We start from the raw sequence: 18,762 nt of genomic DNA, 5'->3' as shown, positions 1-18,762 counted from the left end.
AGGTTGTTAGCCCTTGTTAGAGCATGTTTTAGGCTTGGTTTTGTGAAGATTTTGTGCTTATCTTGACATGTTCTAGGTCTGTCCATAAGTGTTTGGGTTGATTTTGGCATGCTTGGTATAGCTCTTTTGTATTTGGGCTTGTTGGCCTTGAGCATATGAATGCATAGCATGCCATCCTTGCATTGTTTTGGTGATTTGGGACCATCTACCATGCCATTTCAGACCTTATTGTATGCTTGAGAGCTTGCATTTGATGTCCCTTTAATGCCTTGTAAGGTTGTCATCTCGTGCTCCATGTTTTGGTGTTTGTGCATGCCTTTGTTTTTGAGTCATTTGGATGCCATCTAAGTGGTCCTTAGGCCTTGTATTAATGTCCCAAAACTCTGTTTTTGGCCAATGAGTCCATGCCATGTTTGGTTTTGCTAAGTGTAGTTCAATACTCCATTGTTTTGTTTTGAGCACTTAGGCCATTTGTTGCATGCTTGGCTTGATTTGTTGCTTGGTTTGGCACCATGTTTTAGCATGATTTTAGAGCTCATATTGCATGCTAATTGTCCATGAAATCTCTTGTCGAGTGTGCTTGAATGTTGCTTGCTTAATGCTTAAGGTTTGGACCATAACATGTGTATGTGTGCATGTGTGTTTAGCCTCCATTTTTGGGCATTTTGGCTACTGTTTTTAGGCCTATTTAGAGTTGCCTAATTCATGTTTCAGTCCATCTCTCCATCTATTTGCATTGTCATATGTATGCTTGTATGCTTGCATAAGTTTGTTGCCATGCCATGTTGCATCCTTAGCTTGTATGCCTAGGTTGCATTGCATCTTGCATGCATGCCTTGTTCCTTGACTTAGTGATAGGAATTGGGCCTTGTTTGATTTGATTTGGTTTGCATGCATTTGAAATCAAAGTTGCATACTTGGTTCTTTGGGCCATCATGCATGGAAATGTGTGATTGGTGGTCCGAGAATCGAGGCACATGCCCCTTTGAGTCATTATCATGATAAGGGACATGGTTGGTGCATATATGCCTTGAATTGTGCTGCCATGCTTTGCCTTGCCCTCTGTTGCTGTCATTTGCAGATTCTGCAGGAACACTCTGCCGACCGGCAGTGTAAGGTGCCGACTGGCAACAATTCCTCTACCGACAGCTTCATTTTGTGCCAATGGCCACACACCACTGCCGGTGGTAATTCTGCTCAGCCGATGATATCCCCCAGTGTCCTGAGAGGCATCCCTGAGACTTTGGCAGTTTTCAGAGGAGCAGAGCAGGGAAAACAGAGGCAAACTATGCATGGCAGTGCGATTCCCGAGCAAGACCGAGCATGTGTTGCATCTGGCCCTCGCCCCGAGGCGGTTTACTGTTTTTCTTTAGTTTAGTTAATTTGTTAATTAATTAAGGAATTTGTAATATTTAATTGGCTTGCGTAGTTAATTAATTTGTATTATTATTTTGGTCCCTCCGAGTGAGGGTAAATATGTAATAAGTGTGCGTGAGTGTGTGTATGTCTTCCAACCTCACGTCTTTCTTCCCTTTTATTTACCTGCTTATGATGGTAGATTAGGGCATGTTTAATTTAGCATATCTTATGTTATGCATGTGTGCATCCATGCATTTGTATTGCATGCATTAGGCTCGGTACATCACGCAAACTGCATTTGTACTTCAATTCCAAATTGAATACGTGCATCAACTGATCGCATTTCATATGCCATGCTTAGGTTAGCCGAGCCTATCTAATTGCATCCTGTATGTGTTGCATTAGTCAAATTGACATGAACTAGGACATGCATGTTTGCTAACTAGTTTACTGTTTTGGCACGGAGTACGATGTAAGTATTTCCGCTTTAGCGTACCGCATGAGTGTGAATGTTGCCATGACAGCATGCTTAACATGTGGCTAGATGCTTATGTGTTATAAACTGCTTGGATGCCTGTGGGTGAAGGTTGGATTGTTTGAGTTGGAAAAACTCATTGAAATCCGTGTTTTAGCCTACTTGCGAGTAGCAAATTTCAAAGCATTTTCAAAACAAACGGATATGCAATGTTTCTTTCCAAATTAGGCAATCTAGTCTATACTTGTTTGCTGCGCGCATAACATAGTAATTCTAGGCTAATAAATGGAATAAGAACACATGACGTTTTCAAAATCGGATATCATGGTTAGTAGAGGCCGGTCTTCGGACAGGGCGAAAGGGGGTGCTCATAGCTGACCTTCCCCGATCGTACCCAAGCTCCCGAGCCGAGACAACTCCGGTGATGACGGACATGTGGCCTTCAGCACCGAGTCAGGGTTTCCTAAATTTCCCCATTTAAAAAATATTTAGGTGGCGACTCTGTATCTGGCAAAGCAGTCCATGTTTGGCACTACTTTTTCAAAAATCTGTTTCTCAAAACGATTTGCCAGATTTGGACTCTTTGGTTCAGATTAAGAACCGCGACAACAAAAATCGCGAGTCCGAACTGTAGCAGCGAGGCCCCCGTCCGCGGGGCGCGTCTACAGTTTCTGGTGACTCTGCTGGGGACTTTTAGAGAGCTTGACTCGAACTCATGATATCCTGTTTTGATCTCATTTATGTGTTTTTTTTGCATTGCATGTGCATTGGTGCGCCGAGGAGCACAGTGTTTGCCATCTGCCATTCCTGAACGGTTTGTCGGAGGCTTGTCTCGTCAAGGCATGTCCATAAGGCTGACCGGCTATGGGCTCTGACAGCATGGGAACACAAACCCCGGTTTTTACCGGGGCACCCTTTTTGACCATTCAACCTAGTACATATTCGGATCCATAGTGACCATTCCAAGATAGGACAGGTTGCTTACCCGACGTTAGGTTGTTTGAAAAACCGCTGTGTGCGTAGTGAAACCCTAGCTCCTGACAAAATAGGACAGGGAAACCCTACCCCAACATAGGGGTGATTGAGCTCTCTTTACTTGCTATGTGCTTCTAGAATGTGTTTCTACAGGAAAAGTACATGTCAGTTTGCAAGTTTGAGTATCAGAGCTGAGGACACCAGTATCAGTGTCTGTTATAAGAATCAGTTATCTGCGGGTATCCGGTTCGGTTTTTGGGAACAGTAATTTCTGGGAACAGTGATCCGCAGTAGGGTACAGTTGTTCGGCTACACCCGTGTTTGATCCATTTGGGGCTGAAATGCTGTTTGTTTCTCCTTTCAGTTCAGAGAGTCACAGAGTTGATACAGAATAGCCATTGTCTCCCCTTGCCGAGGCAGGATTTATGGCAGCACAAAATTCAGAAGAAGTTGTGGTTATGACGGCTGCATTGGAGCAGGGGACCGCTCCGCAGAGTGAGGCCAGCATCAGTATGTCACACCCACCCAGGTCGCCCGTTGTGCACCCGGTCTGGGCTCCCCAGTTATACCAGGCTCGTGAGCTCACCACCTTTGAATTGATGGGAATGATAGGTGACCTCCAGAGGTCCATGGCCGATCTGGCCTATGGAATGTCGGCTTCACTGTCAGCGGCGCCATATGCCGGGAATTTCATACCACAGGAGCCTCCGCTGCTGGGGCGGATTGTGATAGAGCTCAGCCAGCCAGAGGTGGCTTCCAGCTACAGCCGTGACATGCCAGCACCGACCCAGACCCTTGATCAGGCTGAGGCCAGAGGAAAAGACAAGGTAAAGGTAGATGCCGATCCTATTGAACAACTGCTGTAGGCAGTCGAGGCTCTGAAAGTCAGAGGAATGAACAAACAACAAACATCTGCGATCGTGATCAAAGCTGTGGATGATGCTTTCCCCACTCCGATCAAAGGCAGTTCAAGCCAGGTAGAAAATCGGGATGGGCCCCGTCATGCCCAGACAATTCTTGTCGTTCCCAACCCTGCACCGGGAAAGGGTCAAAAAGCCAAGGCAGTGCCAGCCGACCCTTTCGCTAGCGCATCTAGCAAGAATCCTCAAACTTCGAAGTACCTGCCCCGAGGGCGCAGGGTCTTTCACGACCTCTACATGCCTTTGTCTAGGGCATTACTAATATTGGCGAAAAATGGGCATCTTAAACCTTTGGAGCCTCAGCCACTCCCGAAGAATCTCCCCGCCACGCATGATGCTACCTTGTACTGCGCGTACCACCAACAGTCCGGTCACAGTACCGATGGTTGTTCCCGCCTTCGTCATGAAGTGCAGGATTTGATCGACAGCAAGGTTATCCTTCCACCCACCTCAGCCAAGTCAGTTACCACCCAGTTGTTGGATTTCGAGGGCTCAGATACTGCGAGTATGTGAAGTGAACCGCCTGCGGGCGACATTTGGTGTATTTTGGATGTAGCGTCTGGCACGCATTTTTGAGCATCGGTGAAACCGAGTTTTGTAAATCTTGGCTTGGATATCGAGTTAGTCTTTTGTTTTGAGTCTGTCTCTTTGTCTTGAGTCAGTCTTTTGCTTAAGGGTCTGTCTTGTTGTATCGAGTCAGTCTCCTTTGTATATAATACCAGGTGATTCTGGGGTTGTTGTCCCGAACACCGTTTTGTCTTGTTATTATCTGTTTTTGTTTTGAGTCTGTTTCTGCCGAGGGGCCAGTTGCACCGACAAATCCGAACGGAACAGCTGTTGCTGTCTCAACTTCATGCTTGTTTTCAGCATAAGGGCCAGAGAATTTGATTGGGCTGACAGTATATCTCGCCTGCTCTCCTGCGCGCCAAACTCATTGCTTTAACCTAAGTTTTTCAAAAAAAAAAAACAAACCTTTTGAACACTGCGGTGATAAAAACGAAGAGGAAAGAATTCCTCGGGTTTTTCAAAATTTTGATCTTTTTGAGAGAAAGAGAGGCGTGCTAAGCCTTTTAATGAATGAAACCATGCTTGTCGGCGTGAGTACTGAGAAGGATCCTGGCCTGATCCAGATTGGTTCCACGCTATCATCGGCGCGAGCGATTTGTCGCTTTCTTAAAAACTTTCAAAAACAAATGTTTTACGCGGCCCTGCGAAGACTTGTGTGGAATCGCTCTTGAGGTCGCGCAGCCTAAGATCGCTCTTAGCCTCAAGATTCAACCCATTTGTTTTCCGACTTTGAACCCGTTTCGAACGTTCAGAAAGTTCAACGGACAAACGCCATGAAAGGCCCGTGTGGCCAGTTTTGAAGTAGCCTTCGATCAAGAAGCATCAAAGCCGAATCAGAAGAAGTAGATCTCGCCGGAAGAAGCTCGTAGAGCAACCATGATGGATTCTTCTGCAAATCAGTGCAATAGCCGTTCTCCTAGACACAGAGGGGCTTCCAGTTCAGGAACCATTTGGCATGGACTTGCTACACTTTTACCCTTTGAGAGGCTCGCTGGGCCGAAAACCCGGAAGGGCGGCCCAGGCAAAAGTTAGAGCAAGAGAAAAATACAAAAAAAAAAGAAAAGAAAAGAAATGAAAAAAGAAAACAAAAAAAGAAGAGCAAAAAAAAAAAAAAAAGAAAAAAAGAAATAGAAAATGAAAGAAGCTCGCAAGGTCGAAAACCCGCATCGGGCACCTTGGCAAAAGTGAGAGCCTAAAAAGTGAAGGTTAAAATACCCGAGTGTACCTTAACCGGAACTACGTGAGGCTTGATTCCCATGTTTGGGATACGTAGGCAAATTCACCATGAAGTCCAGCCCCCAACGCTTTCATAGCGTCTCAGTCCATGCAATGGTTTCGATTTCATCCCAAAAGTCCAGCCACCAACACCCTCCAAAGGCGACTGTGTCCATATATTTGTTGTGACCGTCTTCGTCATCGCTGTGTCCAAGAGCTCGACCACCGCCAATGAAGACTGTCTGCGGATTGCTGCGGCACCATCCCGAACAAGGGGCAACTTTTCGTTGCCGCGAGCCGGCGTGAGACGCCATTCAAACTAGGGGCAACTTTCCGTTGCCTCCCACCCCCCTTCAAACCAGGGGCAATTTTCCATTGCCTCCGATCCGAGGTTGCGCATCTCGAAGAGAAAGTTCCATGCTCGTCGAGCATCAGCTGTTTGAAAAATAGTTTTTGAAAATTTTTACTGAGGTTGACTATTTTCTCGAAAACTATTTCATTTTCCAAAACTGGACCTTTGTCTTGGACCCAAAAAGGAAAATTTTCAGTGCTTGCAGCCTGACTTGCATGCTTTTCAAATCAAAAATCGAACAAGTACGTTAATCCGACTCTCATTTTTATCAAAACTGTTTTGGTAGAAAGCAAAAACAAAAATGGTTAAAATGATGAACTAGGGGCACAGTTAAGCCAGGCATTCTGTCTTTCCCCCGTTATCGACGTACATGCCAGAAGAGCGCTCTACCCATCAGAAGAAATAGCTGTGAGCTAACGGTGTTGAGCATGAACCCACACCTTTCTATTTATCCATCAATCACTCCGGGGAGGGATGAAAAATGAGAGAATGAAGAATAGAGAGGTGTAAGTTGAGAGAAAAGTGAGGAAAAGGGTTTTTGAGAAAAAAATTCGAGCTCGAGAGCCGAGTGATGTGAGAATCACAAATCAGAAAGGGTGGGAAACAATACCCAGAGAAACTGGCTCCTCGTGATCTGAGGTCCCCCGTCGTTGTTAATGCGTCTGTGCGTCGTGTCGTTTATTGTGTTTGCCTCAACCTTTGTTTTAGGGCTCTTCCGAGCGCGTCTCGTTTTATTTTAGGTCGTGTACCTCTTTGTATGAGTCCTCCCCGCTGCGTTTAGTTGTAGGCTCGATACCCCGGTTTGAAAAACCCTTATCCAATTACAAAAATCGTTTACGCTTAGAATGTTGTGCCATTCTCTAAATTCGATTGTGTTTCAACCCTAGCCGGTTTCACCCTTGAAGGCCATCTTGTCAGATTGGGCTGTTTGTTTAGAAGTTCGCCGTGTGCAGAATGAAACGAATGCTGTGTTACAGGCTGTATGCAGATTAATCCCCCAACCGAGTATGGGCTGTATGTCAAGAATCAGGCAGTGGGTTGCTTGGGTTATTTTGCTGTTGGCTGTTTAGTTATCTGATTATTACAGTGCGAGTGTTCAATTTTCAGACAACCAATCAATTTCATTTACATTGAGGTGTAACATGATGAGATGCGATGCAATGCATAAGATGTGTAAATGTAAACACTTTTTCAGATAAAAAGTCCGTTTCATTTCATTATCTTTTCAAATGTACAAGTTTTGGAAACAAAAATCTGCCTGCGGCAGTACAAGGTAATCTAACTACCAACAAAAGGAAAAGTACAAAGAAGAAAAGATAGCAAAAATCTGCATCCATGTCGAGCACTCCGGGGGGGGGGCGTCAGTCCGTCCTAGTCCTCTTCCTGGACGAGGGTCCAGGAGCATCATCAGCATCGTCGTCAGAGCCCGAGCTAGAACCGCCTCCGGTCTCCTCCTCTGATGACTCTGACCCCGCCTCCGCCTCCGCCTTTGAATCCTCGTCATCATCATCGCCCGGGACTGGAGCTCACGAGCTACTCCCGACATGAGCGCGCCCCGCCTTGGCGCAGGGGAATACTCGGCCCTCCTCATCTCTCCCCCGGGCAGGGAAGGAAGGTCCAGCTGGAGCACCTCCTGCCATAGGAATCTGGAAAGGAGGCTGAAAAAGTACACAAAAGGGAAATGCATCAGTATGCTGTAGACAGTTTATCAGTGCAGAATGCAGTGTATGAGTACAGTATGAGAATGCCGTGAGCAGTCTATCAGTGCAGAATGCAGTATATGAGTACAGCGTGTGGATACCGTGAGCAATTTATCAGTGTAGGGTACAGTACAGAATGCAGTGTATGCAGTGTATCAGATGCTGTGAGATCAGTGTATCGGGTGTTGTGCCGTGCATCAGGTTATGTAAAGCAGTGTATAAATGGTTTGAGGCCAGTGTTAGAAGGACATACCGGTATGCTGTAGAGGGCCAGGAGATCAAATGTCCGCTGAAGCATCCCCATCATCGAGGCATTCATCGCCAACGACTGACGGGTATACCCAGAAGAAGCCTGCAAAAGTATCAGATGCATCAATATTCTGTGGAATATATAATGGACTGAAAATGAAATGACTGTACAAAATGCAGTAATACATACCGGAGGTAAATCGGGGACATCGATGAACTCGTGACCAGCTGGTGGAGGGGCGAAGGGGATCTGATAGGTCGACCCACCCTGCCCCTGGAAAGTCAGTACAGCGGGCAGGGCAGGCCAGCCAGCTCCCCTTCCTCCCTGCACTCCGCCCCTGCCACAGACTCGGGCCCTCCTCGCAGCTCCTACTCTAACTCCCGCTCCGGCCCCAGCCGCCGATGCCACAGGCCTGGCCTCCCCCCCCGGCCGGTGATGTTCCCACAGCCTTGTTCAGGCCATATGAGGAGTTTTTGGTCTTCATAGCTCAAGAAGGTGCAAGAAAGTGCATTTCCAACGCTCAACCAGCCTCCGTTTTGACCTCGGGTCGTGTCTTCTGTGCGTGGCACTCCAATTCATACAAGGTGTATCCTTTTCGTATCCTTTTGACTTTTACAAGGTCCAAAAGTCGCCCCATGTGTATCGCATATCAGTCGCACTGTTTTGTGCATTTCAAATCGTCGCACTGTTTTGTGCATTTCAAATCGTCGCACTGTTTTGTGCATTTCAAACCTTCACACTGTTTTGTGCATTTCAAACCGTCACACTGTTTTTTGTATTGTATTTCACTCGCGCTATCTTGCGCACCTCGCTTGTACTTGTAGGTACATTGCATTGTTTTGAACACAAACCGGCTTCGCATAGCGTATAAGTCCAATTGTCAAAATCTTCTTTCATATCATTTTTGCATCTTATGAGGCATGCGTGGCTCATTTGCATCGTCTTACATTCCGTATAGCATGCACGTCGCACTTGCATCATGTGCATCTCAAAAAACAAAACGAAAAAAAAACAATCATAGTGCATTGTCATGCATTTGCATTGTAGTTTGCATGCATTCATTGCATCACCTTCCGCCTATGGCTTGCGCCTTTCCAGGTTGAGCTTGGTTCGGTATGTGCCCTTACTTTTCATGTTAAAACACAGTTTTTCATGTGTATCGCGCCGATTCCACGCTGATATGTTGGTTGAGGGTTGCGGCACCTTTTCTGTGTTACACATGGCTCGTATGTGTACATGCCTTTCCTAGGCAAGATTTGGTTTGGCTTGCGTGCCATATCCATTGTAAACATCCATTCCATTGTATATTTGTAGATATTGCATTATAGATTGCATGCATTCATTGCATCGCCTTACGCCTATGGCTTGCGCCTTTCCAGGTTGAGCTTGGTCTGGTATGTGCCCTTACTTTTCATGTTAAAACACAGTTCTGCATGTGTATTGCGCCGATTCCACGCTGATATGTTGGTTGAGGGTTGCGGCACCTTTTCTGTGTTACACATGGCCTGTATGCGTACATACCTTTCCTAGGCAAGATTTGGTTTGGCCTGCGTGCCATATCCATTGCCATCTTTCTAGCATATCCATATATATATTACATTGTAGTGTAATTTTTGCATCCGGCATTAGGATTGCAGCCCTTTCTCCAGCGGGTCGTTTCCCCACTTGTGTCATTCCACCCAATACTTGTTCTTGTGTCTGTCTACAATGCTCATAGTTCAGTTGACCGTTCTATGGTAGACAGACTTGTTACCTCCATCAATCTATTTGACATAGGTGTGATTTTGAACCGCTCATGATTGGATCATGATTCAAATGCTTTGCATGTAGTTTGTATTATTTCAATTACATTGCATCTTCATTTGCATTGTTTATACATTGTTTTGTATATATTGTATATCGTTTTGCATCCACATTTGCATTGTCATGCATGTTGCTAACGATATTGTACCTGTTAAGTTTGTCTTCTTTGCAGGCACGATATTGTATATACGGTTCATTTGAGGCTGGTGCAACCAGACGAGCCGCACAGGTATTGTATCTCCCGAGTGAGAAGTATTGAGAGTTGCATAATTCTCTTACATCCTTTCTGCATTGCAGTGTAGTTTGGTGTATGCTAGCTTAAAACTGTCGCATGTATGCTTCGTTACAGCTTTCTTTGCATGATCATAAGTTATGTCTGGCTCTCTGCATTGTCTTGCATTTTTCCCCTGCCTTCGGGCGCATATCTTGATTGTCTTGCATGTTTGTCTAAGTCTTCAGCCTTGTCAAAAATGGGTCGTCTCTGGGCTTTGACATTCACTCCTGTCATTGTTATGACTTTCGAGTTCTGTCAAAGAGGGGCAACTGTAGACACCCTATTTTTGACCGTCCTCAAGACTTGGATGTCACCGTTTGAACACTCGGTGACTATCCATGTTTGTGTTCGTTTGGAGTTCCCGGAGGCCTCGGCTCGCGCGCCTTGTCTCAGGATCTCCGAACTTGACTGTTTAGTGTCTGGTTTCACACCAAACACTTGTGTTTTGCCTTGGAGAGGCAGGGTAGGGCTTGTAGACCATCCCCACCCATCACCGGCAGTGGCTAGAGGCCACCGGCTAGTTTTTGCTGCCACCGGCAATGTATATTGCCGGCCGGCACTATTTGTTGCCGGTCAGCACTATTTAGTGCCGGCCGGCACTCTTTTTGGCCAAGATGGCATTTTTGGCCGGCCGATTACTGTGCATCTGCTTTTGCAGATATTTTAAGACAGCTGTCTTGCTTTTGCTCCCCTCCATACACGTGTATGGAGGGATCTCCCTCTTATGAAGCTTGTCTTGTAAGCTTTACAAGACAAGAAGTGCCATATAGAGAGAGGTTGGTCTCTTGGCTTGAGGTGAGATATTTTAAGATATTTTGAGAGCTTAGACAACCATTGTTAGGGTTTGAGTTCTAGGGTTAGGGTTAGATACACATTCTATCTCTCTTTCCCTCTCTTTTGTGCTTTTGTGTGTGTTTTAGTCCATACTATTGCACACAAGCACCTAGTGTTCCACCTTCCTCTTGGAACTGAGGTTCTAGGGGACTGATTTTGAGGTTTTGATGTTGGATTCATGCTAAGGAAGGCCATTGGAGCATCATTGTTGAAGAAGGCTTCAAGGGTAAGAATCTCACCCCTTTTTACCCCATTTTGCATTGTATTTCTACCTATCTTAAATTCGTTTTTGAGCTTAGTGTATAATACAAAAAAGTTCTGTTTTTAGACCCTCTTGGTTGTTTGTTAAGTGTGTTTTGTGGTTTGGGTAAGTTTGAACACCCTTAGGCCTTAAAAGGCCTCATTTTGTGCCCTTTTGTGTTAGCTCCGGGATTTTGATGTTGGGGTCTCTTCACCACTGAAATCTTGAGGGATTTCAGTGGTGAAGGTGATGCCTTGAAGTCCCAAGAAGGAGAGGGCCACCCCCTCTCCTTGTTGTCCTTGAAAAGGGCATATTTTGGTCTCTAAAGAGAGCCTATGCTTGAGTGTGTGTTGAGCATGTTTAGGCTGCTTTTCATGCTTATATATCCATAATATAACATGATTTTAAGTTGGTTTTGGTACCCCATGCATGTTTAGCATAGTTGCCATGTAATGCCATATTATTGCCTCAATGTGCCTTAGGTTGTTAGCCCTTGTTAGAGCATGTTTTAGGCTTGGTTTTGTGAAGATTTTGTGCTTATCTTGACATGTTCTAGGTCTGTCCATAAGTGTTTGGGTTGATTTTGGCATGCTTGGTATAGCTCTTTTGTATTTGGGCTTGTTGGCCTTGAGCATATGAATGCATAGCATGCCATCCTTGCATTGTTTTGGTGATTTGGGACCATCTACCATGCCATTTCAGACCTTATTGTATGCTTGAGAGCTTGCATTTGATGTCCCTTTAATGCCTTGTAAGGTTGTCATCTCATGCTCCATGTTTTGTTGTTTGTGCATGCCTTTGTTTTTGAGTCATTTGGATGCCATCTAAGTGGTCCTTAGGCCTTGTATTAATGTCCCAAAACTCTGTTTTTGGCCAATGAGTCCATGCCATGTTTGGTTTTGCTAAGTGTAGTTCAATACTCCATTGTTTTGTTTTGAGCACTTAGGCCATTTGTTGCATGCTTGGCTTGATTTGTTGCTTGGTTTGGCACCATGTTTTAGCATGATTTTAGAGCTCATATTGTATGCTAATTGTCCATGAAATCTCTTGTCGAGTGTGCTTGAATGTTGCTTGCTTAATGCTTAAGGTTTGGACCATAACATGTGTATGTGTGCATGTGTGTTTAGCCTCCATTTTTGGGCATTTTGGCTACTGTTTTTAGGCCTATTTAGAGTTGCCTAATTCATGTTTAAGTCCATCTCTCCATCTATTTGCATTGTCATATGTATGCTTGTATGCTTGCATAAGTTTGTTGCCATGCCATGTTGCATCCTTAGCTTGTATGCCTAGGTTGCATTGCATCTTGCATGCATGCCTTGTTCCTTGACTTAGTGATAGGAATTGGGCCTTGTTTGATTTGATTTGGTTTGCATGCATTTGAAATCAAAGTTGCATACTTGGTTCTTTGGGCCATCATGTATGGAAATGTGTGATTGGTGGTCCGAGAATCGAGGCACATGCCCCTTTGAGTCATTATCATGATAAGGGACATGGTTGGTGCATATATGCCTTGAATTGTGTTGCCATGCTTTGCCTTGCCCTCTGTTGCTGTCACTTGCAGATTCTGCAGGAACACTCTGCCGACCGGCAGTGTAAGGTGCCAACCGGCAACAATTCCTCTACCGACAGCTTCATTTTGTGCCGATGGCCACACACCACTGCCGGTGGTAATTCTGCTCAGCCGATGATATCCCCCAGTATCCTGAGAGGCATCCCTGAGACTTTGGCAGTTTTCAGAGGAGCAGAGCAGGGAAAACAGAGGCAAACTATGCATGGCAGTGCGATTCCCGAGCAAGACCGAGCATGTGTTGCATCTGGCCCTCGCCCCGAGGCGGTTTACTGTTTTTCTTTAGTTTAGTTAATTTGTTAATTAATTAAGCAATTTGTAATATTTAATTGGCTTGCGTAGTTAATTAATTTGTATTATTATTTTGGTCCCTCCGAGTGAGCGTAAATATGTAATAAGTGTGCGTGAGTGTGTGTATGTCTTCCAACCTCACGTCTTTCTTCCCTTTTATTTACCTGCTTATGATGGTAGATTAGGGCATGTTTAATTTAGCATATCTTATGTTATGCATGTGTGCATCCATGCATTTGTATTGCATGCATTAGGCTCGGTACATCACGCTAACTCCATTTGTACTTCAATTCCAAATTGAATACGTGCATCAACTGATCGCATTTCATATGCCATGCTTAGGTTAGCCGAGCCTATCTAATTGCATCCTGTATGTGTTGCATTAGTCAAATTGACATGAACTAGGACATGCATGTTTGCTAACTAGTTTACTGTTTTGGCACGGAGTACGATGTAAGTATTTCCGCTTTAGCATACCGCATGAGTGTGAATGTTGCCATGACAGCATGCTTAACATTTGGCTAGATGCTTATGTGTTATAAACTACTTGGATGCCTGTGGGTGAAGGTTGGATTGTTTGAGTTGGAAAAACTCATTGAAATCCGTGTTTTAGCCTACTTGCGAGTAGCAAATTTCAAAGCATTTTCAAAACAAACGGATATGCAATGTTTCTTTCCAAATTAGGCAATCTAGTCTATACTTGTTTGCTGCGCGCATAACATAGTAATTCTAGGCTAATAAATGGAATAAGAACACATGACGTTTTCAAAATCGGATATCATGGTTAGTAGAGGCCGGTCTTCGGACCGGGCGAAAGGGGGTGGTCATAGCTGACCTTCCCCGATCGTACCCAAGCTCCCGAGCCGAGACAACTCCGGTGATGACGGACATGTGGCCTTCGGCACCGAGTCAGGGTTTCCTAAATTTCCCCATTTAAAAAATATTTAGGTGGCGACTCTGTATCTGGCAAAGCAGTCCATGTTTGGCACTACTTTTTCAAAAATCTGTTTCTCAAAACGATTTGTCAGATTTGGACTCTTTGGTTCAGATTAAGAACCGCGACAACAAAAATCGCGAGTCCGAACTGTAGTAGCGAGGCCCCCCTCCGCGGGGCGCGTCTACAGCATGTTTAAATTAGCATACCTTATGCTATGCATGCGTGCATCCATATATTTGTCTCGCATGCACCGGGCTCGGTACATCACGCTAACTGCATCTGTATTTCAAATTCCAAACTGAATACATGTTAGTTGTGCATTTTCATATGTCATTCATAGACTAGCCGAGCCTACTCTAGCAACATTTTGTATGCGATGCATTAGGCACTTAACATGGACTTGGATTATGCATGTTTGCTAACGAGTTCTTTGTTTTGGCACGGAGTACTATGTAAGTATTTTAATGCTTTAAGCATATCGCATGCGTGTGAATGCTACCATGACAGTATGTTTACCATGTGGCTAGATGCTTATGTGATAAATTGTTTGAATGCCTGTGGGTGAAGGTTAGATTGTTTTGAGTTGGAGAAACTCATTGAAATCCGCATTTTAGCCTACTTGCGAGTAGCAAATTCCAATGTGTTTTCTAAAACAAACGGATATGCAATGCTTATTTCCAAATTAGGCAATCTAGTCTATACTTGTTTGTTGCGTGCATAACATAGTAATTCTAGGCTAATAAATGGAATAAGAACACATAACGTTTTCAAAATTGGATATCATGGTTAGTAGAGGCCGGTCTTCGGACCGGGCGAAAGGGGGTGCTCATAGCTGACCTTCCCCGATCGTACCCAAGCTCCCGAGCCGAGACAACTCCGGTGATGACGGACATGTGGCCTTCGGCACCGAGTCAGGGTTTCCTAAATTTCCCCATTTAAAAAATATTTAGGTGGCGACTCTGTATCTGGCAAAGCAGTCCATGTTTGGCACTTCTTTTCAAAAAATCTGTTTCTCAAAACGATTTGCCGGATTTGGACTCTTTGGTTCAAGATTAAGAACCGTGACAACAAATCGAGTCCGAACTGTGGCGAAGGCCCCTCCGCGGGCGCGTCTACAGTTTCTGGCGACTCCGCTGGGGATTTTAGAGAGCTTGACTCGAACTCGTGATATCCTGTTTTGATTTCATTTATGTGTCTCTTTGCATTGCATGTGCATTGGTGCGCCTAAGAACACAGTGTTTGTCATCTGCCATTCCTGAACGGTTTGCCAGAGGCTTGTCTTGTCAAGGCATGAGCATAAGGCTGACCGGTTATGGGCTCTGACAGCATGGGAACACAAACCCCGGTTTTTACCGGGGCACCCTTTTCGACCATTCGACCTAGTGCATATTCGGATCCATAGTGACCATTCCAAGTTAGGACAGGCTGCTTACCCGATGTTAGGTTGTTTGAGAACTGCTGTGTGCATAGTGGAACCCTAGTTCCTGACAAAATAGGACAGGGAAACCCTACCCCAACATAGGGGTGTTTTGGCTCTCTTTACTTGCTATGTGCTTTTAGAATGTATTTCTACAGGGAAAGTATATATCAGTTTGCAAGTTTGAGTATCAGATCTGAGGACACCAGTATCAGTACTATTGAGAACCAGTTATCTGTGGGTATCAGTTCAGTTTTGGGGACAGTGGTTTCTGGGGAACAGTGATCAGTAGTGGAATAAAGTTGTTCGGCTACACCTGTGTTTGATCCGTTTGGGGCTGAAATGCTATATGTTTTTCCTTTTAGTTCAGAAGGTCAGAGAGTTGATACAGAATAGCCAGTGTTCTCCCTTGCCGAGGCAGGGCTTATGATGACGCAGAATTCAGAAGAGATCGTAGTTATGACGGCTGCATTGGAGCAGGGGATCACTCTGCAAAGTGAGGCCAACACTGATGTGTCACATCCACCCAGGTCGCCTGTTGTGCACCCGGTCTGGGCACCCCAGTTATATCAGGCTCGCGAGCCTACTACATTCGAACTGATGGGGATGATAGGTGATCTCCAGAGGTCTGTGGCGGATCTCGCCTACGGAATGTCAGCTTCACCCCCAGCGGCACCGTATGCCGGGAATTTCATACCACAGGAGCCCCCGCTGCTGGGGCGGATTGTGATAGAGCTCAGCCAGCCAGAGGTGGCCTCCAGCTACAGCCACGACATGTCAGCAACAACCGAGCTTCGCTCTGAAGTAGCAACCCAAACCCTTGACCAGGTTGAGGCCGGAGGAAAAGACAAAATGAAGGCAGATGCCGATCCTATTGAACAACTGCTGTGGGCAGTTGAGGCTTTGAAAGTCAGGGGGATGAACAAGCAACAGATATCCGTAGTTGTGGCAAAGACTGTGGAGGATGCTTTCCCCACTCCACCTGAGGGTAGTTCAAGCCAGTCAGAAAATCGGGATAGGCCCCGTCATGCCAAGGCAGTTCCTCCTATTCCCGCCCCTGCACCCCGTAGACACGTCCCGCGAGGGGGGACCTTCGCTGCTACTACAGTTCGGACTCGCGATTTTTGTTGTCGCGGTTCTTAATCTGAACCAAAGAGTCCAAATCTGGCAAATCGTTTTGAGAAACAGATTTTTGAAAAAGTAGTGCCAAACATGGACTGCTTTGCCAGATACAGAGTCGCCACCTGAATATTTTTAAAATGGGGAAATTTAGGAAACCCTGACTCGGTGCCGAAAGCCACATGTCCGTCATCACCGGAGTTGTCTCGGCTCGGGAGCTTGGGTACGATCGGGGAAGGTCAGCTATGAGCACCCCCTTTCGCCCGGTCCGAAGACCGGCCTCTACTAACCATGATATCCGATTTTGAAAACGTTATGTGTTCTTATTCCAATTATTAGCCTAGAATTACTATGTTATGCGCGCAGCAAACAAGTATAGACTAGATTGCCTAATTTGGAAAGAAACATTGCATATCCGTTCGTTTTGAAAATGCTTTGGAATTTGCTACTCGCAAGTAGGCTAAAACACGGATTTCAATGAGTTTTTCCAACTCAAACAATCCCACCTTCACCCACAGGCATTCAAACAATTTAATCTCACATAAGCATTTAGCCGCATGGCAAGCATACTGTCATGTTAACATTCACACGCATGCGAGATGCTAAAGCGAAAATACTTACATTGTACTCCGTGCCAAAACAGTAAACTAGTTAGCAAACACGCGTGTCCTAGTTCACGTTAAATTGCCTAATGCAACACATACAGGATGCAATTAAATAGGCTCGGCTAACCTAAGCATGGCATGTGAAATGCGGTCAACTACCACATATTCAATTTGTGAATTGAAGTACAGATGCAGTTAGCGTGATGTACCGAGCCTAATGCATGCAGTACAAATGCATGAATGCACGCGTGCATAGCATAAGGTATGCTAAATCAAACATGCCCTAATCTACCATCATAAGCAGGTAAATAAAAGGGAAGAAAGACGTGAGGTTGGAAGACATACACACACTCACGCACACTTATTACAGATTTGCCCTCACTCGAAGGGACCAAATAAATATTACAAATTAATTAACTACACAAGCTAATTAATAATTACAAATTAATTAATTTAATTAACAAATTAAATTAAGCTAAGAAAACAGATAAACCGCCTCGGGAAACGCGCCGCCATGCATAGGCTGCCTCTGTTTTCCTTCCTTCACTCCTCTGAAAACTGCCAAAGTCTCAGGGATGCCTCTCAGGACACTGGGGGCTATCATCGGCTGAGTGGAATTACCACCGGCAGTGGTATGTGTCCATCGGCACAAAATGAAGCAGTCGGCAGAGAAATTGTTGCCGGTCGGCACCTTACACTGCCGGTCGGCAGAGTGTTCCTGCAGAATCTGTAAATGACAGCAACAGAGGGCAAGGCAAAGCATGGCAGCACAATTCAAGGCGTATATGCACCAACCATGTCCCTTATCATGATAATGACTCAAAGGGGCATGTGCCTCGATTCTCGGACCACCAATCACGCATTTCTATGCATGATGGCCCAAAGAACCAAGTATGCAACTTTGATTTCAAATGCAATGCAAACCAAATCAAATCAAACAAGGCCCAATTCCTATCACTAAGTCAAGGAACAAGGCATGCATGCAAGATGCAATGCAACCTAAGCATGCAAGCTAAGGATGCAACATGGCATGGCAACTAACTTATGCAAGCATACAAGCAAACATAGGGGCATGTAAATAGATGAGGAGATGGACTTAAACATGAATTAGGCAACTCTAAATAGGCCTAAAACAGTAGCCAAAATGCTACAATATGAGGGACCAAATACATGCACACATGCACCTAATTGAAGGCCAACACTTAAGCACAATTTGAACCACCCTCAAACATGGTGCCAAACCAAGCAATAAATCAAGCCAAGCATGCATCAAATGGCCTAAGTGCTCAAAACAAACCAATGGAGCATTGAACTACACTTAGCAAGACCAAACATGGCATGAACTCAATGGCCAAAAACAGAGTTTTGGGACATAACATAAGGCCCAAAAGACCACTTAGATGGCATCTAAATGATTCAAAACAAAGGCATGCACAAATGGTCAAAACATGGAGCATGAGATGAAAACCTTACAAGGCATTAAAGGGACATCAAATGCGAGCTCTCAAGCATACAATAAGGTCTGAAATGGCATGGTGGATGGTCCCAAATCACCAAAACAATGCAAGGATAGCATGCTATACATTCACATACTTAAGGCCAACAAGCCGGAATGCAAAGGGGCTATATGATGCATGCCAAATTCGACCCAAACAACCTAGGACAGACCTAGAACATGGCAAAACATGCACAAAATCTTCACAAGACTAAGCCTAAAACATGCTCCAACAAAGGCTAACAACCTAAGACATGTTAAGGCATAACAAGGCATTACAAGGCAACTATGCTAAGCATGCATGGAGTACCAAAACCAAATTAAAATCATGTTATATTATGGATATATAAGCATGAAAAACAGCCT

Source organism: Camellia sinensis, chromosome 15 (assembly GCF_055761805.1).
Source record: "Camellia sinensis isolate YWXY chromosome 15, ASM5576180v1, whole genome shotgun sequence".
Classification (NCBI taxonomy): Eukaryota; Viridiplantae; Streptophyta; class Magnoliopsida; order Ericales; family Theaceae; genus Camellia; species Camellia sinensis.
The sequence above is the reverse complement of the archived record's forward strand: the minus strand, read 5'-3'. Positions refer to the sequence as shown.